The 26,144-nt window shown below is 39.9% G+C and overlaps 1 protein-coding gene and 1 long non-coding RNA gene across 1 annotated transcript in view; both read left to right on the forward strand.

Moving 5' to 3' along the window:
* The window catches only part of Erich1 (glutamate-rich 1), a gene marked incomplete at its 5' end in the record, with an annotated part of 52,793,804 nt that overhangs the window by 40,726,324 nt on the left and 12,041,336 nt on the right, over window positions 1–26,144 (forward strand).
* LOC148000603 (uncharacterized) overlaps window positions 17,083–26,144 on the forward strand; it is a 58,859-nt gene continuing 49,797 nt past the window's right edge. The window contains exons 1-2 of the long non-coding RNA XR_015640506.1: window positions 17,083–17,175; window positions 17,640–17,799. This is a non-coding gene — a long non-coding RNA (uncharacterized LOC148000603). The remainder of the gene's footprint in view (window positions 17,176–17,639; window positions 17,800–26,144) is intronic.

A 26,144-nucleotide genomic window follows, 5' to 3' on the forward strand; every position in this document is an offset into this window, starting at 1 on the left:
AATAACAAAGGGAAAGAGATGGTTATTGTGAGAGCCAGAGAACCAGGAAATCTACTGTGCAATGGTGACTTCTACCTACAATAGGATGCTGCACCAAATGAAATCTCAATAAAATAATTGCCTAACCGAGACTTAACAATTCTAAACATTTACATCTCATCATAGAGGGTTTCCTAGAAAAAAATATGTATATGGGGTTCATTAGAATGACTGATAAGTGTAGTCTAGCTAGTCCAACAATGACCAAATGAAGATAGACAATCCCGTAATTGTACAAGACATGAGGCTGGATGTCTCAACCATTCTCCACTATATGCTGGAATCCCGAAGAAGTAGGCTCTAATGCCAGCAAAAGAAACCCAGTGAGAGTGAGGGCAAGCAGGCACAGACAGCAAGCTGCCTTGTTCCATGTTCTTTATATACTTGCTAGCAGAAGGTATGGCCCAGATTTAAGGTGGCTCTCCTACCTCAAAAGATGCTGATTAGATGTTTCTTCCCATTTCCAATGATTTAAATTAGGAAAAAAAATAAATCCATCACTCAGAATCCTATAGGCTCCCAGATCTGCAATTTCCCATGAGTCTAGGTCAGTTGATTCTGTGGGCTGTGTTCTCCTAATGTGTCCTTGACTCCTCTGGTTCCTTCCTCTCCACTTTCTTCATAAGACTCCCCAAACTCCACCTAATGTTTGGCTATGAGACTGAATCTACATCCATGAAGTTGCTCTGGTATCTTTGATGATGATTCTGCTAGGCTCTGGTCTCAGAACACTCTGAAGGCAGGGCGATCTGTAGGATGAAGGTTTTATGGATGGGTTGGTGTCCCAATCCCTCCACATGAGACTTAGCCTGGTTATATAATATGGCCAGTTCAGGCCCCATGTTCCTCATGAAGCCTTTGCTAGTGTCTCTCTTAGAGATTCTATGGAGTTTCCATTGCACTGCGTTTCTACCTCACCCTAGAAATGCCCCTATATTCCAGTCATATTCCCCAGTATTACCTACTCCCCCAACACACACACACACACACACACACACACACACACACACACACTCCCCTCATCTGTTGTAACTAAGTAGCTTGGTGTTCTTGTGAAAATCCTAACAGTGGGAACAAGGGCTGTCCCTGACTCCTTTACCTTTGTGTGGGATCCTTTTCCTCCTACTAGGTTGCTTTGTCCAGTTTTGATAGGGTAGTATGTGCCTGCTTTGGTTGTAGCTTGCTATGTTAGAATTGTTTGATGTCTCTTGGAGGATTGCTCTTCTCTGAGCAGGGGAGTCGATCTGGGAGAGGGAGAAAGAGGTTAATGGGATAGACGAAAGGATTTAAAGGACAGGAAACTTTGGTGAGGGTGTAATACATAAGAGAAAACATTGAAAAGAAAATAATGAAAGGGAAAAAAATCCCTCATAGATGTATCTAGATGCTTGGGTTTTAATTAATTCCAGATGTTGTTAAGGGAAAAGCAGAATAGCTAGTACAGCCCCTATCCCTAAATAAAGTACTAGAAACTTAAGAGCTGCTGAGGAAAAGAGAATTAGACTTTCACAGAGACGACCCCTTTGATTGTTTATCCAACATCAAGTGCCCATTGCTAGAAACCTGTGACGTGATGTTTTGATTCTCTGTCCTACAAATGTTAGATAGAATCAGAATCAGGAAAAGCTGCACATACACAAATACTCACTTCTACATTGCTATCCCTTTTATTCTAAAGTCAACACAATCTCTATGACTTAGGATTCAGAGAATGGAAACTTTCTGGGAAATGTGGAGACATTGATTCCTTTAAGGAATACAGCTAGGGTCTAGCTAATGAGCTCCTGTGGAAACCAAAATTTTCAACTCAGAACATTTTGTCACTGACAGATGGACATTTTTATCTTGGAGCTCAGTTATACTTGTGAACAAGGTGAGAGGGACAGCAAGGACTGTTTCTCATCGAGAACGCTATAGCAGAGTTCAACAGGCCTGACTAAAGCAGAGGCTCAGTCTACCAGCAAAAGGGTCTGCTGGTCCACGTGGAGGAACCTCACCTTGTAACCTACTGCCTACTGTAAAGACACAAGAGCTCTGCAGAGCTGGGCCTGTGACGTTGCACGGAGTGCAGGGAATGCCTGATGGTGCCCTCTCTCTCCACATCTGGTGGGCTATGTGTATACACAGCTGTTCTCACATTGTGGCCCCTGCCTGCCATCGTTAAATGCCTTGTGCATTCACTGCTTTTAAGCTGTTTCCAACATCCTGGCTGTTGGCTCTGCTATTTGAAAAACTAGACCCTCAACCCAGGGACTAAATCACCAACCAAAGAGTACACCTGGCATAATCCATAGCTCCAGCCGCATATGTAGCACAGGATAGCCTCGTTGGATATCAATGGGAGGAGAGGCCCTTGCTCCTGTGAAGGTCCGATGCCTTAGTGTAAGGGAACGCCAGGGCAGGGAGACAGGAGTGGGGGGTGGGTAAAGCACCTTCATAGAAGCAGAGGAAACCAGGAAAGGTGATAACATTTGAAGTGTAAATAAATAAAGCATCCAATTTAAAAAAAAAAAGAAAAGAAAAACTAGAGACTTACAAACTAAGCGTACTCCTTGGGGAAGATAGATACATCCTCTGGAGAGGACGGGAAGCCCTGTTAGATGCTGCTCACTGAAGCATGCATCACAAAACCATCACAAAACCAGGGCTTTGTGTTGAGACCACGTCGCTCACAAACTTTCAGTGCATGGATAGACACTAAGACTCTGCAGATGTCAACTATCCCAGACTAGACACAAGGGCTTCTGTTGCTGACACCAGTTTGATATGTGGCTTTACCACTGTAGCTTAGAAGCTGATCGTGTCAAGTTTTCAATTTTTCAGGCCATTTTCAGGCAGGAAATGTGGCATAACTCTGTAGGTTTCATTGCACCAAACGCTCAACTGGCTGTGAGTTCAGGCATTGATGGACGGGCCACATTTCTACAATGCATGCCTGTCTGCTTTAATGAGGCTGAAATGGCCTCTTTAAGATCAGTTCAGGAAGATTCTCTATCTGCTTCTCTCTTCGGTCCCATGCCCTCATAGGTAGTTTAGTTTGGTTACTTCATTACTCTTCGCAGAGACGGTGCATCTTTCAGACACTTCAAGGCATACCTCTATAATAACCCCCCAAAATAAAAAAGTTATATAGGCATTTTTTAAAAAGTTTGAATTCTTCTCTAATTTTAGGCATGGTGATATTTCTTTTCCCTAATGGCAACGCAAGTCTAACTTATAAGACACATCTCTGAATGGCACTGTAGCCAAAAGGGAATTTAGGAGATTCAAATTTAATTCTGCTTTCAGTCCTGGGATATCCTGATTGATTGATAGGGTCAAAGACTTCAATATATTGCTTGCAGAGTCCCCTAGGGAACCCCATGTGGGTCAAAGTTGGGAGGCACAGTGGGCCTCCGCTAAATTTATGAAAAATTCCTTTTCTCGTTAGCATTTGATCTTCTTAGACAAAAGTTTTGAGTATATGTGGGAGGCAGGTGACATCATAGGCACTAGGATGAGAACAGCAATCACATTGCTGCCTGTGTGTGTTACCTTGGGGGTGGGGGATGCCAGGGAAGCAGGGTTTGGATGTTCACCATCTCTTCTCACCCATGGTCATTCCTAATGAAGGAAAACTCCAGTCTTGCCTCTCCTCAATGATGCATCTGACATTTAACCATGACTTTTTAATCTTTCTAATCCATTCAACTAGTTCCACTCCCCAGTGACTAAGTGTATATATATATATATATATATATATATATATATATGCATATGTATATATGCCTATGAGGGCAATTTTTACTCAAAACCATTGCAGGGGAGAATTGTCTGAGGAGATAACTGTCTCATCCTGTATGCTCACTCGATAGGTAGTTATTTGCACAATAGAAAGTTTTGTATATAATATCCAAAGAGGAAATAATGACATCAAATTTGTCTCAGCATGAACAGAAGTCATCAGTGACATCATCTTCACCCTAAATGGAGTTCTTTAAGGCCTCAATTCATTGGTGTTATGGAAGACGAAATTGCTCCTGACTTATTCCTCATTAGGAAAGGCCAAGTCTGTCCATAGGCAGATACATTCTGCTGTTCCCAGATTGATATCCCATTTCAAGTAGAAAAGGTATTAAAAAGAAAGCCATTTGACGTCATAAAGTAAACCTGGATAGTTTCAGGCTTGTTGAGACCATTACTGTAAGTTGACCTCACACTGTTTGTTTGTTTGTTTGTTTGTTTATTAACTCGAGTATTTCTTATTTACATTTCGAATATTATTCCCTTTCCCAGTTTCCGGGCACACATCCCCCAACCCCTCCCCCTCGCCTTCTATATGGGTGTTCCCCTCCCCATCCTCCCCCCATTACCGCCTCCCCCCAACAATCACGTTCACTGGGGGTTCAGTCTTAGCAGGACCCAGGACTTCCCCTTCCACTGGTGCTCTTACTAGGCTATTCATTGCTACCTATGAGGTCAGAGTCCAGGGTCAGTCCATGTATAGTCTTTGGGTAGTGGCTTAGTCCCTGGAAGCTCTGGTTGCTTGGCATTGTTGTTCATATGGGGTCTCGAGCCCCTTCAAGCTCTTCCAGTCCTTTCTCTGATTCCTTCAACGGCAGTCCCGTTCTCAGTTCAGTGGTTTGCTGCTGGCATTCGCCTCTGTATTTGCTGTATTCTGGCTGTGTCTCTCAGGAGAGATCTACATCCAGTTCCTGTCGCCCTGCACTTCTTTGCTTCATCCATCTTGTCTAATTGGATGGCTGTATATGTATGGGCCACATGTGGGGCAGACTCTGAATGGGTGTTCCTTCTGCCTCTGTTTTAACTTTGCCTCCCTATTCCCTGCCAAGGGTATTCTCATTCCCCTTCTAAAGAAGGAGTGAAACATTCGCATTTTGGTCATCCTTCTTGAGTTTCATGGACCTCACACTGTTTGTTATGCCTCCTGGTGTCATCCCTTCCTAGCTTTAGTTGGTCTGACTGAAGTAGCTACTGGTATTATATACAAATGAGAAATTTTTCCAGAAGCAGGGAGAGAGGAACAAGACATTCAAGGGGTACATTATTTCCAATTTTAAAAAAATTTCCCTATGCATTATGTACATAATCAGACAATAACTGTACCTTGCTTTAGACTTTTGTGGTAAACATTTTTGGTTGGTTTCTGTCTTAGAAAGATATACTCTTTCTTTAGAGCAAAGGGCAGACCGGCTCTGTGGTCATTATGAAAGATTATATTTGTTTATGTTCAGAATTTTCCTGTTTAAGAGGAGTAGGGATGACCGTCTTAGTGTTACAGTTTTGTGGGACCAGAATAAAAATTAGTGCTGATGAGAACTGAGGCTGTGATAAGTGCTTTGACTTTACCATGGGAATGTTAGATATTTCTACCAGCCTCTATGAAGGTATGGTAGGCTAACAAGCTCTTACAGTTATAATAAAATATATGCTTGGTGATAATGTCCAGAGAACTTTTACCTCTTTACAAGAAACAGCAACATTCACATTAAGGATCAGATGACACGCAAAAATTTTAGCTTCAGCCTTTCTTACTGGGATGGAAGGAAGAAGACATTTTTGAGCATTGTAGAGAAAATCTCTGGGGGGGGGGTGGGACAAGATGTCTACTGTCCATATCAGGTAAGTGCTAAAAATTAATAACAGGTGGCAATAGGGAGCCCATAAAGATCCTTAGATCTGAAGTTTGATAAAATCAGTTCATTAGTGACATTTTATCAATGGCCTGATGCCAATTCTACCAGGCAACAGAACTGGGCAGTTTTGATTTTATTGTTCTGGCTTTATCAAGAAAAATGGAAGTAAAGGGTTCGTGGAATCTTCCTCAGGGTGGTTAAGAAAAGAGGGAAGTATGTGGCATGAAAGACCCTTAGTAAAGACACAGGCGGGCCATTGCATGAAGTGATGAAGGTGAAGCCTGCATTATACTGAAAACCCCAAGATGTTGGAGATGTAACAGTCATGGAACACCGGCCAAGGACAAGCAGGGTTTGGAACCAGCCCAAGGTAGCGATGCATACTGCAGGAAGAAAAGCAAGGAGGATTGGGAGATCTGAAGAGCCAGTCAATGAGTCCACAGATATCAGACCTAAGATACACAACATTTGAAGTTGGTCCTACCGGGTTTGGGTCTTGCTTTGGTCAAGCATTTCCTCATTGCGTTCCCTTCCCTCCTTTTAAGATGATGCACTACAGGTCAGAATTATGCAGTTTGCCATTTGATTTTACATGGAATCATAGCTAAGGGATTGCCTTGAACCTCTGAGGAGATATTGGATTTTTAAACAGTGTTGAGACTGTGAACGACTATGAGGACTTTTGAAATTGCATTAAATGAATTTTGCATTATGATAGGGCCACACACTTATGGGGCCAGGAATTGGAATTTGGTGAGTGATTAAGAATGCCCTTTGTAGTCTCCAGTTGGTGGACTATTCATGAGGATTTAGGGGGTGTGCCCTTGGTGGACGTGGTGTTAGGGGCAGTCTTTGAGGTTTTAAAAGCTAGACTCATTCTCTGGCTGCAACTTGCAGATTGATGTGAGTTCTTAGCTACGACTTCAGATATATGTCTGCCTGCCTGCTGCCATGCATGGTGGTACACAACTTTAACTTCAGGCCTTGGGAGGCTGAGGCATTTGAATCTCCGTGAGTTCAAGACAAACCTGGTCGACAAAGCAAGGCCAGGACAGCCAAGGTTACACAGAGGAAACCCTGTCTCAAGAAACAAAAACAACAACAGCAATAACAACAAAATCTTCTTTAAGTTGCCTCTATAGTAGTGTTTCATCATGTCAATAGAAAAGTAACTAAGAAATATGGATTTAAGATATTTCAAATAATGATGCAGGTTTGAATTAAGCAGATAAAATGGACTAAACTGTATGAATGCCCTAAAAATGGAAGTGAGAGCAAAGGTTGTATGTATTTGGGGAAAAGGCAGATGACTGGGTTTGATAATTTGCAGTTATGTGGACTGCACACCTGGGCCTAGTCACTCATGCTCTACTGGGAAGGGTACAAGTGAGCCTTTTGGTTAAAGATAGAACAGGAAGCTGAGAAAAGAGCTTTTAAGGGCTTAACACCGAATCTGTAGGTTACTTTGTATAGTGCAGCCATTTTCACAGTATTAATTCTTCCTGTCCAGGAGCATTGGAAGATGTCTACTGTCTTTTCAATTATTTTTTCATTGTCTTGAGGTGTTCATTTTACATATCTTTAACTTATTGGTGAAGTTTATTTCTAGGTATATTGTTTTTACAGACTGAGGTGAAAGGGATATATTTCCCAATTTCTCTCTTAGTAAGTACATTATTGGTACCTAGAATAGAAAGCTGATAATTTCTTTATGTTGACTTTGTATCCTCTGACTTTGCTGAGTGATTTCATGAGGTCTAAAACTTTTCTGGTTGAGTCTATAGGGTATTTTAAGCACAGAGCAATGCATTCTGTGGATAGGGGTCATTTGATTTTGTCCTAATTGCATCTCTTTTATATCTCTTTTGTTGAATGACTTCAGTTAACACATCAAGTAATGTATAGAGTAATAAAGGAAAGAGTGGGCATCTTTGTCTCATTCCTGATTTTAGAGGGCATTTTGTTCCACTCCATGTAGTGCAATGTTGATAATAAACTTTTCATCTATAGCTTTTATTATTTTGTGTTAGGTTCTATCAATCCAAAATTGCCTTACATCGTTTATCATGAAGGCGTTTTGAACGTCATCAAAACTTTCGGAATTGACATTTTTAAGTCAAATAATATTATACAGTGTCTCATTTGGAGAAAACATCTTTGGTTTACTTATTATTGTTAATTAAGGTAGGGAAAATTTTCATTGAATGAGTTAAATATTCTTGCCACTTGTTACATCTACAATTCAGCTTAGATATTTGTTAAAAAGAAAGAAAATATCACCCTAGAGATATTTTAGTATATGAACAATTAGTATAATTTATTTATAAAAATACACACCAAAAATAAACCACATATTTATTAGCAATAAAATAAATAGGGTAAACCATTATATTTCCTTACAATTCAGAATCATTCAGCAATTAAAAAGAAACAAAACATAGTTGTATGCCTTATGAATTAATCTCAAAATTGTAAAAATACAAAGTGACATGTAATGATTAATTCTACTTACATAAGTTCCTATAAAATTCAAAGCACTTTGTTTATTTTATGCTTTTTTATATTTTTCACTATTCTTGCTATTACCATAAGCACACATGCATTTGTATGTGTGTATGTGTGTGTCTGTGATGTGCTTATGTGCAAGTGCAAGTATGTGTGTCTTAGTGTGCATGTAGAAGAGAGAGGGCAACTTTCAAAAGTCAGTCTTTTCATTCCTACATAACTTCCAGCATCACACTGAGGTCATCAAGCTTGTATAGCAAGTTCTTTGACCTAGTCAGCCATCTTGCCATTCCCCCAAATATTTAAAGTGACAGCAGTTGCTTATGGACAGAGATAGATGAAGGATGGATTCCAAAAGGCATGGAAAAAAAGCTTAGAGGTGAGAGAAATCTTTTTCTTCTTGACTTTTCTGATGGTGCCACAAGTAGAAACATAAATCAAACCTTGGTAAGTTATGTACTTTAAATATGTGTTATTCAAAGAGTGTAAATGACATCTCAATAATTCAAAACCTCTAAAATTTTGTATTAAACTATATGTTGATATGTGACTTTTAACTGAGTTCATAAATCTATTTGTACAATACAGTTTCTTATAATGTTTTCCTACAGGGCATATTGCTGAGGAAAAAAAGAACTTTTAAGGCTCCAGGCACACCTTGTAACTTGTTCTTATATAGATCTTAATATTTAGGGCCTCACTGCAGTGAGTATATGCTTATTTTCTAAGGAGTAGAAAACTATGTTTACTTGTACATTATTTCACCTTGGGAAAAGTTAAGCTCACTTTGTAACCCATATAATTCCTTTCTGGATATATTAGTAGGTAGAAAAAATCAACACATTCTTAAGTTGAACAGTGTCTGATTCTAGAAATTAATACCTATTGGCTCAAAGACAAGAGAAATGACTCGTGCCCAGGCCTACCCAGTGAGCTGCCACTAGCTGCAAGTCAGCAAACAGAACCCTTTTTGAGTATTCTAAACTGTTATCCAACTGCATGTACAGATCAGGAGCTAGGGGACATTTCTACAGCTCAGGAAGCAAGCCATAAAGACCTGGACAGGATTTTGTTTACAGCTGGTCGCATAATGTGGCCAAGAATCAGAATCTGGGCCATGAGTTCAGCACATTGCCCTGGTCATAAAGTCCTGCCTGCTCTTTTCACTGCCCACCTCACATCACTCTTGTACAGTGTGGTACTCAGAGCTGTTTATCACCAATCTAGATTTTTGTTTTCACTTGTAATACTTGTTAGAAGCTATAATTTGTGTGTCTTCATAGAAGAGGGCAGAGGGGAGAACTGATTTTGAACATGTGATTTAGTATGGGCTATTTCATTTCAAAGGCTCACATGAGGCAATACATGTAGAATGTTGCCACCATGCCTAATACTAGCTCCTAAGCTGAAAAATAAAAAAGAATGTGTTCTAACTTTGTCTCCCCAAACAGATTACAGGCACCCCTTAATCTTGTGTAAACCTATATGTAGACCATATAGGAAAAAGTTTTGTAAATTTGGGATTGCTGTTATCCATAGGTAAGATACAACTGTGCGACTGAATCCTATACACAATACCTTTATTTAAGCTTTTAATCTCATAAACAGATGGACATTGTGTAGTAATTAAGATACAGGGAAGGCTATAATGATCAAAGAACTGTATAATCATGTTTAAAAAGGTCACAGTGAAACCCAGTGATCTGTACAATTTTTTATAGTTTTTCTTCTTTTATTGGATTTTTTTATGTTATCCCCTTTCCAGGTTTTCCCCTCCAGAAACCTTCTATCCCATGCCCCCTACCCCTGCATCTATGAGGGTACTCCCTCACCCAGCCACCCACACCCTCTCAGTTCTAACCCTGACATTTCCCTACACTGGGGCATGGAGCCATGACAGGACCAAGGGCTTCTCCTCCCATTGATGCCCGACAAGGCCATCCTCTACTACATATGTGGATGGAGCCATAGGTCCATCCTGTGTTCTCTTGGGGTGGTGGTATAGTCCCCGGGTTCTAGCATGGTCTGGTTGGTTGATAGCATTGTTCTTCCTATGGGGTTGCAAATACTTTTAGCTACTTCAGTCCTTTCTCTAACTCCTCCATTTTGGACCCCATTCTCAGTTCAGTAGTTGGCTGTGCGCATCCTCCTCTGTATTTGTCAGGCTCTGACAGAGCCTCCTATGAGACAGCTATATCAGGTTCCTATCAGCAAGCACTTCTTGGCATCTACAATATTGTCTGGATTTAGTGTCAGTATGTGGGATGGATCCTGAGTTGGGGCAGTCCTTGGATGGCCTTTCCTTCAGTCTCTGCTCAACACTTAGTCTCCATATATTTCCTCCTGTGAATATTTTTGTTCCCCTTTCTAAGGAGAACTGAAGCATCCACACTTTGGTCTTCCTTCTTCAGTTTCATGTGGCTTGGGAATTTTATCTTCGGTATTCCGAGCTTTTGGGCTAATATCCACTTATCAGTAAGTGCATAATATGTAAGTTCTTTTTGTAATTGGGTCACCTCACCAGCATGATATTTTCTAGTTCCATCCATTTGCCTATGAATTTCATGAAGTCATTGTTTTTAATAGCTTAGTAGTACTCCATTGTGTAAGTGTACCACATTTTTCTGTATCCAATCCTCTGTTGAAGGACATCTGGGTTCTTTCCAACTTCTGACTATTATAAATAAGACTGCTATGCAAACAATGGGGGTAGTTTGTCCTTGTTGTATGTTGAAGCATCATTCAGGTATATGCTCAAGAGTGGTATAGCTGGGTCCTTAGGTAGTCCTATGTCCAATTTTCTGAGGAACCTCCAGACTGATTTCCAGAATGGTGGTACCAGCTTGCAATCCCACCAACAATGGAGAAGTGTGTCTCTTTCTCCACATCCTTGCCAGCATCTGTTGTCACCTGAGTTTTTAATCTTAGTCATTCTGACTGGTGTGCGGTAGAATCTCAGGGTCATTTTTCTGATGACTAAAGATGTTGAACACTTCTTTAGGTGCTTCATGGGCATTCAATATTCCTTACCTGGGTATTCTTTGTTTAGCTCTGTACCCCAATTTTAATATGGTTATTTGATTCTCTGGAGGCTAACTTCATGAGTTCTTTGCATATATTGGATATTAGCTCTCTATCAGATATAGGATTGGTAAATAACTTTTCCCAATCTGTTGGTTGACATTTTGTCCTATTGAGAGTATCCTTTGCCTTACAGAAGCTTTGCAGTTTTATGAGTTCCCATCCATTGCTTCTTGATCTTAAAGCATAAGCCATTGGTGTTCTTTCTGTTCAGTAAAATTTCCCCTGTGCCCATGTGTTTGAGGTTCTTCTCCACTTTCTCCTCTCTTACTTTCAGTGCATTTTGTTTTATGTGGAGGTTCTTGATCCACTTGGACTTGAGTTTTGTGCAAGACTATAAGACTGGATTGATTTGCATTCTTCTACATGCTGGCTTCCAGTCAAACAAGCACCATTTCTTAAAAATGCTATCTTTTCTCCATTGGATGGTTTTAGCTTCTTTGTCAAAAATCAAGTTACTGTAAGCGTATGTGTTCATTTCTGGGTCTTCAATTCTATTCCACTGATCTACCTGCCTGGCTCTGTACCAATACCATACATTTTTTATCACTATTGCTCTGTAATACAGCTGAAGGATACGGGTGGTAATTCCCCCAAAAGTTCTTTAATTGCTGAAGACAGTTTTTGTTATCCAGGGCTTTTTGTTATTCCAAATGAATTTGCAAATTGTTCTTTCTAAGTCTATGAAGAATTGACCTGGGATTTTGATGGAGATTGCATTGAATCAGTACATTGCTTTCGACAATATGACCATTTTTACTCTATTAATCCTACCAATCCATAAGCATCTTTTCATCTTACTTGATATTAGAATGGCTACTCTAGCTTGTTTCTTGGAATCATTTGCTTGGAAAATTGTTTTCCAGCCTTTTACTCTGAGTTAGTGTCTGTCTTTGTCACTGAGGTGTGTTCCCTGTGTGCAGCAAAATACTGGGTCCTGTTTACATATCCAGTCTGTTAGTCTATGCTTTTTTTATTAGGGAATTGAGTCCGTTGATGTTGAGAGACATTAGGGACCAATGATTATTGTTTTCTGTTATTTTTGTTGTTAGAGGTGGAAATATGTTTGTGTGGCTATCTTCTTTTGGGTTAGTTGAAAGAATATTACTTTCTTGCCTTTTCTAGGGTGTCCTTTCCCTCCTCGTGTTGGAGTTTTCTATCTTTATAGGTCTGGATTTGTGGAAATATATTATGTAAACTTGGGTTTGTCATGCAACATTTTAGTTTCTCCATCTATGTTAACTGAGAGTTTTGCTGGATATAGTAGCCTAGGCAGGCATTTGTGTTCTCTTAAGGTCTGTATGACACCTGCGCAGGATCTTCCAGCTTTCATAGCCCCTGTTGAAAAGTCTGATGTAATTTTGATAGGTCTGCCTTTATATGTTACTTGACATTTTTCATGTATTGCTTTTAATATTTTTTCTTTGTTTAGTGCATTTGGTGTTTGACTATTATTTGACAAGAGGAATTTCCTTTCTGGCCCTATATATTTGGAGTTCTGTAGGCTTGTCTTTTTCTTGTGGGCATCTTTTTCTTTAGGTTAGGGAAGTTTTCTTCTATAATGTTTTTGAAGATATGTACTGGCCTTTTAAGTTGGGAATCTCTGTACACTTCTATACATATTATCCTTAGATTTAATTTCTCATTGTCTCCTGGATTTACTGAATGTTGTGCATTATGATATTTTTGCATTTTGAATTTTCTTTGACTATTGTATCAATGTTTTGATTGGTATCTTCTGCCTCTGAGATTTTTCTCTTCTATCTCTTGCATTCTGTTGGTAATGTTGCATCTATGACTCCTGATCTCTTTCCTAGGTTTTCTGTCTCCAGGGTTGTCTTCCTTTGTGATTTCTTTATTATTTCTATTTCCAATTGTAGATTCTGGATGGTTTTGTTCAATTCCTTCAAGGTTTGGTTGTTTTCTTCCTGTAATTCTTTAAAGGATTTTTGTGTTTCCTCTTTAAGGGCTTCTTCCTGTTTACCCGTGTTGTCCTGTATTTCTTTAAGGGAGTTATTTATGTCCTTCTTAAAGTCCTCTACCATCATTTTGAGATAATGCTTTTTAAATTAGAATCTTGCTTTTCCTGTGTGTTGGAGTATCCATGACTTGCTGTGGTGTGAGAACTCGGTTAAGTGGCTTTGGTTTTTGTTGCTTATGTTCTTTTTTTTTTTTTTTTTTGGTTCTTTTTTTCGGAGCTGGGGACCGAACCCAGAGCCTTGCGCTTCCTAGGCAAGCGCTCTACCACTGAGCTAAATCCCCAACAATGTTCTTGCTGCTTATGTTCTTGCGCTTGTCTTTTGCCTTCTGGTTATCTCTTGTTTTAGCTGGTCTTGCTGTCTCTGACAGTGGCTTGACCCTCCTGTACATCCCATGTCAGCACTCCTGGGAGACCAGCTCTTTCCAGGTGGGTTCTGGGCACAGAGAGCAGTGCCACAGGGTCCGCTCTGGGCGGCAACATAAACCAGAAGTGATCTGTACAATTAATATGCATAAATAATAAAGACTACAAATAAAGAGTGCAAATTCTGAAAACTTCGGCTAACATCAGGATGCCAGCTACTCTACCTGCTAAAAGAATCAGAGCCCAGAGCTAGAGGTTTCTACTGCATAATTACCTTGGCTGTTGCTTCTGCCCTTGGCCATGTTTAAAAATCTGGAAAGGAACCAGACAATATTATTTAAAGAAGAAATGTTGTTAGATGAAATGTTTTCATAAAACAGTAATGGTTTCTAATAATGGGTATAGTTCAAGAAAACCAGGCTCCCCCAAAATGTATTGTCTAATCCTGGGTTACAGGTGTTTATGTTGATGGCTACTGAGTTTACAACACCTGACTTAACAAAATGCTTACATGGCCTGGTAAGCTGGGAAGAAACCCAGATAACCTTGTGTCCTAAGGGGCCGGAGAACATGCCAACTTGCTCTCTTCAACCCTCATAACAGCTTGGGAAATCTTTGAAGTTACCTTGTATTTTTGGAAAGTAGGAATCTTAAAAAAAAAAAAAAATCCTGGGAAACTATCCAAGTTTTAAAAACATCTCTCTTCATGGCCCTCCTGCTGTGATTTCAACTCTCAGCAAAGAAGGACAATGGCTAGTTATTTTTAGATATTTAACACACCATGAGATTGGTAATTAAGCACGGCGATGTTTTTGAATCTAGTCTGTTTCTCTAGAATAAGACTGCAGTGTTTGTATAAGGACCATGCCCCTCTTTTCCAAAGCAAATGTTTGTTCCTTCCTGCAGACCATGTACAGAGGTCATGGTCATCTGTCTTGTCGGAAGGTCCTTTCCTATCACGTACCCCAACTTGAAATGACAGAAGAGAAGAGAAAGAAACAGAAAATCTGAGCCAGCTGCATGGTTAAGGGGAGTTAGCAGCATTGGCTCATTGCTTTCCTCTCCTGGAATAAAAAGCACAGAGACGCAGCAAAGCATGAAAGGCTGAGAAACTCACAGTGGAAAAAAAAAAAAAAGGATAACGTTTGATAAGCTGTGCTCATAGAAGGTGAAAGAAAAATCAGAAGAGGTCATTGGTTATCACATTTGGGAACACAATACCAGACAGAGCTTTTGAGCACTCTTATTTTAAACAAGCATACACGAGAAAAGATGATTATTCCAGGAGCAACCCGCAGCACCTCATTTTTTACTTCCATCCATTTGGAAGAGAGAATCTTTTAAAATGCCATTTCCTTTTTCTCTTTGAGAATGGATGATGGACTCTCCATAGGTCTTTATGTTCTTCTCCAGCCATAGCTGCAAGGTCCACTTCAGAGGGTGCCCTGACATTAACATATTGTGAGTGCCTGACCCCTGACTTGGGGAGAGGATGAAAAATTAATGGAGGCAGATGTGCCCAGTCTGGGCAGACAGATGTTCACTTTACACATCATTTAGAATTCTCCCGAGTGTTTGCCTAGGAGAGGGTGACTACAGCAGCTAAAGGAGAGGAGAAACTGAGGGAGAGAAGGAGGGTAAAGAGGGCAGAGAGGGTGAGGGAGCACATGGAGAAAGGACATGATGTGCTTGGAACTCTCCTTAGGAACAGAGAAGCAAGGAAATGGAATGATTCCTCTGATGTTATCAGTACACTCTGTAGAGGTGTAGTGAATTATCTCTACTCTCCAGAAACATGTGACATTGTAGGCACTAACTTAAAATAAAAAGGGTTAAGGAAAAACTTTGCATGGCGTAGACTATTGAAAAGTATCTGTTATGTCATATATGCTCAATAAATGTTAGATTCTTTTCAGAGTCGAGAAATATTCCAATCGGGACCATGACATTATTTTATGATTAAGTAAAATAGCCATATTAGGATATGTGAGGCCTAACTTTTTTACTTGACAAAGAAAGCCAAGGAAACGGGGAAACTTGAATCTAAATTGTAAGCTACATCTTTTGCACCGTGGAAAGCCAAACTCCGCATGGTGCTTTTAATTGTGCGATTCAATGTGCTACAGTCTATACTGCTCAGTGCTCTGTGAATAACCTAAAATACATGTCCTCCATAAAAAAAAAGAAAATTGCAATGTGAAAAATGCAAAATCAGCTGAAGGATGTAGGGGTCAACAAAAGCACCAAAAATAAATAAATGTTGGTTTTGTTTTGTTTTTTTCTGGACCATGGCAACACTTCGATCAGATGGTACCAGTGTGGCTACCCCCACATTGGGACGGAGATGGAATCACTGTGGGTGTCATAATCACACTGTCTGGCAACATCACAGCCCATACACTGTTTTCAGAAAAGAATGAGTCATTCTAAATGTCTAATTGATTACCAGGACAGGTGAAAGCTATGTGTTTAATTTGATGGCCCGTGGCTATTTTAAGTTCACGTTTTTCATGTTAGTAGGACACAAACCCAGCTATGCTATACGTCTGACACGATTCCTCCCGGGGTTTAGCAGAATGGGCTGTTACTATGTTATAACTAACAAACTTGAAAGAATCAAGTATGCCTTTTTCTTAAATAAACACAGATTAATTCATGCCATAATTTCCAAGCAAGAAAAAAGGTTTTATTTTTTGTGAGACTATTGTATCTCACTTTCTCAAAATCAACAAAACTAAATAAAGAAAGGTATGATATTAAAGCCTGTCCTATTGTATTTGGAGGCTATCTATAGTATGCCAAGAAATACATTGAGGAAATTAGTAGAGATACATATTGGACACGATTAAATAGTTATACATTATATATTATTATATGTTATCTAAAATAGTTTTACACTTCACATGTACCTACTTGAGTTCTGTAAGGATGGCATTTTTATATTGTCTAGGTCTTCAGTCACCAGGTACATATCAGAATTTACATAGCTACATGTAATTGTGCTAAAAGAATTTTGGAACACTGTAAACGAAAGACTTAGCCAGAAGAACAAGGTCCTGTTTTAGCCACAGCACTCAAAAAAAGAGGGAGAAAAAGAAGGAGGAGGAAGAGATGATGATAAAGAGGAGGAGAAGAAGGGAGAGGAGGAGGAGGAGGAGGATAGTTAATAATGCATTTTAACAAAAGAGAAACCAATAGGGTTTGAAATAAGCACAAAGAGCTTAGAGGAAAATGAAAGGCAGAGATAGGATAGAGAGTCGATGAAGTAAAGAAAGAAGTACTCTATGTGAACCCAACCTATAGACAGTTCTACAGTTATAGCATTGTTGCCGTTTGGTCACTGGGGAACCAGTGTTTCCAAGACAATTAGAGGTCAGTTAATATTGTGGGGTTAAACTTTTGAAGTAAAATGTTAAAAGTAAGTTCTGAGGAATCACTTCCCTAATCCAGACTTAAATCTATCCGTGTCATATAGATTGCTGCTGTGGCTGAATACCTGACACGAATAACTTCAGGGAAGAAAGATTTATTTTGTCTCGGCTGGATCCACCGCTTTGAGCCAGAGGCAAGGTAGACTATCTCAGCTGTGGGTGTGTGGCAGCCAGGAAGTAGAGAAGGATAACGAGAAGGAATGAGGGCCAAGACAGACACTACCAAGCCATTTCTCTACTGACCCACTTCCTTCCCTGACCATGCCTCACCCTGTAAATTCACCACCTTACAAGTCTTCCATCAAAAAAAATTGAATATTAGCAGATGAAGCCATTGATTAGGTGGGGCCCTCCTGATCAAATTGTCTCTGTAAATGCTTCCACAGATATATTATCTCCTACACATCTCTAAATAAAATTGAGCTGATAAGATGCACATCCCATGGGTCAAAGGAAGCAAACAGATTTGAAGCAGTGCACAATTAGTTCTTTATTGGTATTCTTGAATATGATCTTATCTTTTCTATGGACATGTGATTGGTGCCCCTCTGGGCTGAGTCTTGCCTGCTGAGTTTGTGTCCATGATTGCATGCTCTTTCTTAGGTCAAATAGAGCAGCTTTACAAAGCCAGAGAGAAGACTGGAGTTGTCACTCACTGATGGGATTCACGGAGAACATCCAAAGCAAAGAAAAAGATATTCAAGGCTCAAAGATGAACTGAAGATAATAAACTGATCTGAGGGACAGAAGGCTTGCTGATGAGGTAAGAATCACCTTTTTTTTCAGATCTTTTACTAAAGCTGGAAAGAGGATGGAGGTTTAAATTAAACAAAGCAGGAAGGTGGACAGGAGTGGAAACACAGTACCTATAATGGCTGGAACCCCGCAATGTATTTAAAATATTTAGAATGCATGTCCGTTAAAGTAGGACAAACATCTCAGTAATTGGAGCAGGTAGTAAGCCACATTATCTAAATGCAGAAGCAAAATAAATCAGACAGTGGGGATTTGTTCCAGAAGTGTGAGCTGGGGATTTGGGACCTGAGCTTTTGTGTACATGGTGTTCTGTTCTTCTCAAAACAGTTTCCCCAGATCACCCAATCTAGTTTACTTTCTCCTTATCTCTGTCTCCTACCCAAGTATCATAACACCGCCTTTTAATTGTGTAAAGAACTGACTTTTCCCCCTGTTCTCATAGCAATCTCTCTTTCCCTTGAGAACAAAATACTGAGGACACAGACCTCCCAGCACAGGGCCTTGCTTTGAACATACAGACACTCGGGAAGCGATCACGGGAACCCTTGTTGGTACGATAGTGGTGGCCATGAGGGAAGATGGGGTGAGAAAAATCTCTTCTTTCTCATAGTATCTGAACTTTTACTTCAGAGAAGTCTGTATGGAATTGCTTTTTATTTTAAAAGCCGTGCTTTGCAATGAAATGGAAGGTGAGGGAGCAGAAGCAAGACGTCCTGATTGAAAGCCCCGGAGTTTGTAGAGCAGCCTTTCCCAGCATTCTTAAAGATCATTAGGTATCTCTTGGTCTGATCCTTTCTGCTTGAGGAGTTGGCTGCTGTTCCTGAAATTATTATTTTTCCCTTCTATTATGCTTGTCCGATGTGGCACTTTAATGCCTTATAGATAAAATGGTTTCTGTCAGCCTGCACTTCTCATGCCTGGAGAAAGTTTTACTGCTTCATAAAACCCTGTAATGCCCCAGTGTTTAAAGAAGATCTATCACTCTATCAGTGGGTCTTTATGGGCTCTGTGTACGTCTTTTTTTCTTCGTCTTCTTTTATCGTTGCAATGCAAGGTTGGTTCCTGAAGCAAAAAGGGGACAGAGATGAATGGATATGTGTGTGTTAATGAACGTCAGGAATGCTGCTCAATTTATACTGAGGCAGAATTAAATAGCTAAAGCAAATTGTAGAATACCTCTCAGGCAATGGCAGTAAGCATCATGAAGGAAGTCTAAAGCACAAATGTTCTTTTGTAAGCGATCACAGGAGGATAATGGTTTCATAAACTGGTTTGGTTAGAGAAGCTTGGGCATTGCCGTGTTTCAATTTTCTCTCACCTACCAGATACTTAAGAGACAGTTTACCTAGTAGACAACCAGCCTTGGACAAAACCTGCTTCTAGCCACCTGTTTTACACAAACGCCTCTGTATGGATTATTAAATGATTAAAATGCATCCTTTCAAAGGATGTAAGTGTGTGTGTGTGTGTGTGTGTGTGTGTGTGTGTCTGTGTGTGTGTGTGTGTCTGTGTGTGTGTGTGTGCGCGTGCCCGTTTATGTTCATACACACAGATCTGTATGCCTTGGGGCTGTGTCTGTACATGTGCATATGATCCAGCATGGCCAGTGTAGAGCAGTGATGGAGGGAGTCTGGTTTCTACCGCTCTCTGCAGTGCTGATGAGTCACCATGTGCTCTGTCTGCCATATGGACAGTACTTCTGTCTCCCACCATCACAGGCATCACATCGTCACCTGCGCAGATGGATGGAAATGACCTCATTGGCTGTCAGCAGGTACTCCTTGCCCCCTCTGCTCACGCTCTCTATGACAATGCACTGGAACCTTATTTTCAGGAGCTCTCGGTAAGCAAATGAGCATCTGTTTCCACACTGCTGAACAATTTGTTTTGTTCAGCCTAGAAAGAATTTCCGAGCTAGTTTTTGTATGCTCTGTGCTTTTGGTGACAACCATGATGGACGAACACAAAACAATGACAGAATAGGAACTGAGCCAAGGATACTTTGATAATTTAAGCCAAATGAAGTGAACAAATAACAAGGAGATGCTAGAAAGATAGGAACCAGCAACTCCTCTGGAGTGTGCCTTCCAACTCTGATCCACAGCACACAATTTTGCAGTTCTGTACTTGGCCAGAGCAAATACATATGAAGTCACCATTCTACGTCTTTCATGGGAAGTGAGCAGGGGACAATATCCCCAAACAAAATACAGAGTATATCTTGTGTCCACAAAGCATTTAATTTATACCTTCAAAGATAAGATTATTATTTGACTTCTTTAAAATATCTTTTATTTGTTCCTTTACAATGTCATACATGTGTACAGTAAATCTTGATGAGGTCATTTGCTGTCACAATGGACAGATAGATGAATTGCCTCCTTTCTGACTTGCATCTTGCCAAAGAATGCCCTCTAAGAAGGGTAGGTGATTGCGAAGGACCAAGTGATATCAAGAAGGAAGAGAGAAGTTACATGCTAGATAGACATACTGTTTGACCAGATGTCTTCCATACATTGAATTGTGTGATGTTACCCTTCAACTTTTAATTTCCTCTTCAGAGAAAAAGTAGTCTGTGTGGGCTTAGGAGACGTATGCTCGAAGCTAATGCTTTGCAGGGTTATTGCAACATAGATGTTAAGTGTTCAAAGGCTTTGCAAATTACAGTGTGCTTATGAGTCATTCATCGTTAGATATGTAGGGTCCAACTCTATTAGGGAGGTGGAGAGTTGACTCTAGTGAAAGCTATGTTCCCAGGAAGTGAACTAAAGGAGAAAAACTACACAGAAGCATGTACAGCTCAATCTTCATGTTCTTTGTCTGACATTCTTCCAAGTCTCCAAGCACTGAACACTGACTATCATCAAATAAGAAGTATCTTTATTACTCTTTCATGTTTTCAACAGTGAACTTGTTGAATTAAGACCTCCTAATTTCTACAAAGTAGCAGCAAAACCCAAGCAGGTGATCACCTCAAAATGTTAGAAAAAATGTTTTTGGAATAAACATATAAAGGTGAAGTTATGAATCAGAATTTAACAGTATATGATGTTGTAAACCAAAAGGATAGGACCAAGTTAGTTTTGACTGTCAACTTGTTACAGTCTAGAGTTGGCAAAGGAACTGTCTATATCAGAGTGGCCTGTGGTTAATTCTCTGGGGGTTATCTTGATTGTTCATTGATGTAAGTGGGCCCAGCTTACTGTGGGCAATGCTATATAAGAAAACTAGCTAACCATGAGTTTACCCAAGCCCTCAAGCAGTGGTTTTCCATGGGTAACTTCTTGGTGCAAGCTCCTCCTTGAGCTTCTGACCTGACTTCCCTCAATGACACACTGTAACATGTAAGTCAAAACAAACCCTTCCTTCCTCAAAGTTGCTTTTGGTCATCATGTTTATCACAGCCATACAGTGAAACAAGGAGAGAAAATATTATGGTGTTGACACCAAGCTGTTCAGGACAGGGGTTCTCCTGAGCAGTGACATGAGTTCCATTTTCATTGCTGCTTTTCTGGGATGTCATGACATAAGGGAATATCAAATTTTGTTTAAGGGCTAATTGAAAAAACTAGAAGTCTCCATTTCTGCATAGTGGTCAGCAAGTAAGGTCCTGCCATCCTTTTACAGTGTGGACTAATTCATCTGCTTCCCAGAATGGAGACTAATGTGTCTACCATCCCCTTCTTTGTAAGGGGAAGACCCTATTCATAGTATGTTGTAATCAGTTTGAGACCCCTTTCCATTTAAAGAATTCTTTAGGTAACAACATAATCAGGTTCTAGATTCTAGTATTTTTCTTGAATTCATGACTTTTTTTTTAAAAAAATAATTGCTCTTTAACAACTTCCAGAGGATATTCTGTTACTTCAAGAGAAGATATTCAAATTCTTTAACTAAATTTTATTTCTTTACTTATTCATTTTATATCCCACTCACTGCCGCCCACAACCACTCCAGCCCCCTCCTTTTCTTCTCTGAGCTGTAGGGGGCCCCCTGGATATCCTCCCACCTGAAATTCAATTTTTTATTTTTGGTATAACTGGAAGATTTATCAGTTATAGCTATAGATCAGAAACTTTGTAAAAATTGCAGTGTTTAAGGATTCTGATCCTACAGGAGAGACATAAAATTGGTATCTGAGGGAAATCATGTCTTTCTGGATATGCTTTGGATAAGCGGAAGGATGAGAAAATGGTTATCATACTTCAGTTCTCTTTCTGGTCTACTAGACAGGGTTAGGAGATCTATGATTAAGAGATTAGGTGAGCTTATTGAAAAAGAATGGACTGTTTGTAGAACTGTGTTCGAACAACACAGCCTGCCACAGCAGGTAGAATTAGAAAGGAAGGTATGTTCCTTGCTTATGCAGAGAATTCAACTCTGCCTTGACTCCCTGAGAAACTGCAGCTTTGAGATAGGTGGGCAGAAGCCTATGGCCCTTCTTTCTGTGTTAAGGTTTTCTTGGTCATTCTGAAAAGCAGCAGAGGGGAGATTTAGAGGAATGTGACAAGGGCAAAACAAACAGAAGAGGGAAAAGATCCCCACTGTAAGATGCTTAGTCTTTGGACTACTATGAGGTATTGCTTTGAGAACCACAGCAAACAAACAAACAAAAACAAAAAACAAAAAGAAAAAAAACAAAAAAGCAAAACAAACCTGACCATACAATAATGTTTGTGAAAAAAGTTGCTGTTGTGAATTTGGATATAATTGATACCCAAGAAGTTGAGTTTTACCTGGAGCCACAGTTTTACTCAACCAGCCCACATAAGGAACAGGGCCTCTTGCAATTTAGAAAATCCTGCTCCTCACTCAATAGATGCTCACAGATAATTTTTGTCTGACCTGAACCTACACTGGGCATAGGTTGATTCTGTAGAAAAAATATTTACAATACTAATTGCTTAGGTCCTATACCTAACTTGGTTTCTTTACTAGGGTTACAACTTAAAAATGAACAATATAAGGAAATTATGTAAAAGAATCTAAAATATTTAATAGCTACAGGCTTAGGACCTACCATCTTAAGGAGATAATCAGTGAATTCTTGCATATAAAGAGACAAGGCAAAGTGAATTACAACTCTCAAAGCTGATAAAGTGGGCAGATGTCACCAAAGACTAGGCTAAAAGGATTGAAGGATTTAATTCAAGGGAAGATAAAACAAATAACAGTAAACAAAAACCAAATATTTCACTCAACACCATAACAAAGGAAAATTTGTAATCTCCTGAGCTTTGCCTGAAACATTTTGGCATTTGTCTTTGTGACAATTTTGACAATATATTTTTAAATTTTTTGGTCTAATGAGAAAACTGTGACTTGGAAATTTCCATCACTCTGAGGATGATGTCACAGACAATTATCATTTTCTCTTGGCATTGTTCTCTGCAATCAAATAGGACACAGTATTGCTTGCATGAACCATAGGTAGAAGTGGATTATTATTCATAACTGCTCTGTTTTCTACAACCACATTAACAATTCTTGACGATTTAGTCTTTTGAATAGCTAGTGAATTATTTCTGTGTGAGTTTAATCTTTTACAACATACTTAGACCTCACAGAGATGTATGAAAATATACTGGCCATATTTGTTCAACAAGTTAATTTCTCAAATATACTTTGAAACTTTGCAGAAATAAGTGTTTAGTATATTAATGATGTTTGAATTTTAATCTCACCAGATGAATTGATCTCTTTTTTTAAAGATTTATTCATTTATTATATATAAGTACACTGTGGCTGTCTTCAGACACACCAGAAGAGGGCATCGGATCTCTTTACAGATGGTTGTCAGCCACCATGTAGTGCTGGGAATTGAACTCAGGACCTCTGGAAGAGCAGTCGGTGCTCTTAACCGCTGAGCCATCTCTCCAGCCCCATGAATTGATCTCTTATACCTTCGTGGCTTCTACTGGATATCAAACTGTGAGATGAGTACTATGAATTTGGAGAAAATATTCAGAAATGTCTTAGATGACATTTCTAATTTTCTCTTCAGGAATATAGCAACATGAATTTGATAATACTGGAGCCTGGGAAAATATATTAATACTTCAGCTCCAACACACATTAACCCAAGGGAGTATTTCTAGGCCTGGGGTCTGAATGGATAGTTGCTACTTACAGAGCTCCTGTCTGGACAGATGCAAACAAGGAGTAGTCTTAGATGCCTAGAATGGAAGGGGGTTAAAAGAAGTGTTTTCTTCCTAGCACAAGGGATGAAAGAGAGGAAGAACGAAATGAAGGAATGAAGGAAGAGGAAGAGAGGGAAGGAGACATAGAAGGAAAAAAAGAATACAGGAAGGAGGTGAAGGAAAGGGGGGAAGAAAGGAATCAGGAGGAAAGATTTAAAAGATGGGTTAGGGAAGGAAGAAAGGAAGGAAGGGAAGACAAAAGGAAGGAAAGGAGGGAGGGCGCACTGACGGAAGAGAGACAAATATCACTAGATATCTTGTTCACTGAATATATCCAGTAACCAGTAAGTCAGGTTTCATGAGGCCAACCTTTAGACCTTTCTATGTTCTTAACAAGTCAGTGGAGGTGATAACCTTCAAGCCAAATGTGTTTTAAATTTTAAAAAGGATTCCGATGTTAAGAAATACAACGAATGTTTGTGCATTGGAATAAGCATCTAAAATGTTATGAATGCACTTCCTACTTTAATATGTCAAGGCTTAGGTAAAAACTATACAGAGATGAACATGCATAAAAAAAAGTGCCGTTAATCTTCAGCTAAGACCATTGATATTCTTAGTGTCACTTCTCAGAAAATAGAAATTTTGGCATATAAAAAAACTGGATTTAACTAAAGTGATGACTACACAAGCCTATCATTCACCATCACAAGTACCTGAGAACAGTGACATTGGGAACAGAGTCATAGGCAGGCCCACTAATTAACCATTCTTGGGATCTTTGTCCCTGTTCTAATAAGTGAGTTGTCGACACAATAGCTACCGTGTCCATTATTTACAAGGGCCATGATAACATAGTCAAGGGAGGGGGGAGGTAAATTTCTACACTTATATTTATGTCTGGTTCTTGGAAGGAGAGAGCACAGTGGTAGAGAATATTTCCTTGTAAAAGGGTGTCATGGTGTAATCCCTAAGCATGGTTCACAGAGCTCCTTGTTAGCTATACTCACCGCAGTGGTGACATGTACTAGAATCTGTTCTAGCACTAAAGACAGGCCCTTCCCTGGATACAGCTAGTTTGCCAAAGAGTTTTTATCAGATGGGCAGTGCCTTTACCCTTCCCTTTTCTGTCTGTTTAGGGTCCGGTCTGGGGATAAGGAACTCGTTTACATTATTGCCATTTATTTCTTGAGAAGCAACATAAAATTTGGAGAGAGAGTCAGCAAGTGGCTGTAGCTGCTTGTATTCTTACGTTAATTTGGGTCCCCAGCACTGCTCATAGTGTCTTACATGTCCACACATAAGACACTCAAGGACCCTGACCCCAGTTGGTTTTGACCCAGTTGGTTTTTGACCCCCAGGCAAGGGACCGAGGAAGGAGGAAGAAGGAGGAGATCCACCATGACAGGAGAAGGAGAAGAAAGATGCCATGCCTGAGAAGGTGCAGGACAGAGAGCATAGGCACCATGTAGGAGTGGGGGCATGGCGATCACGGCCCAAGAGGGCTGCACATCTGAGTTCTGGGCAGTCAAGATAAAATATAAATTTTAGAAAAGTTAATGACTTGGGAATATCAGAGGGAAGTGGATTAGCCACATGGAGGTTAGGGAGTCGCTCGCTTAGCCATTGAGCTGTTTAAAGTATATCAAAATATAAAGACTGGTGCGTGCGTGCGTGCGTGCGTGCGTGCGTGCGTGCGTGCGTGCGTGCGTGCGTGCGTGCGTGCGTAGTTCAGGAACCCAGAACATTGGGGCAGGCAGCAAGGAACAATTTAAGTTTTAATTGGATATAGCTACAAATGACCAAGCATATTTTCAGCAAAGGCAGTGGATTAAAACCGTCAATCCATTTCATCTGTATCAGCAGACAGCTGTGGCTGGAGACCGTTTTGCCCTCCCCTTATGGAATGCCATGAAGCCTCTGATTTCATTTTCACAATCATGTCAGAGAGTTGGTGCCAGTCTGGGAGATGCATGGAGGCCTAAGCTTTTGATCTCAATACAGCATCCACCTCCAAACAATATGAATCTGAAAAATAGGCTTAAATTTCCCAGGCCTTGGGTTCACATCTCAAAATTGAGGTTCACAGTCTCAATCATATTCAACAATGCTGCTTAAATGGACTAGTTCGTGGGAAATACAAGGATTAATGGATGGTCTATATTGAGTAAATAGCCAATGAGTAGCAGCCCCGTGTCATGTCTCAAACTTT

Source organism: Rattus norvegicus, chromosome 16, assembly GCF_021556685.1.
Source record: "Rattus norvegicus strain SHRSP/BbbUtx chromosome 16, alternate assembly SHRSP_T2T, whole genome shotgun sequence".
NCBI lineage: Eukaryota > Metazoa > Chordata > Mammalia > Rodentia > Muridae > Rattus > Rattus norvegicus.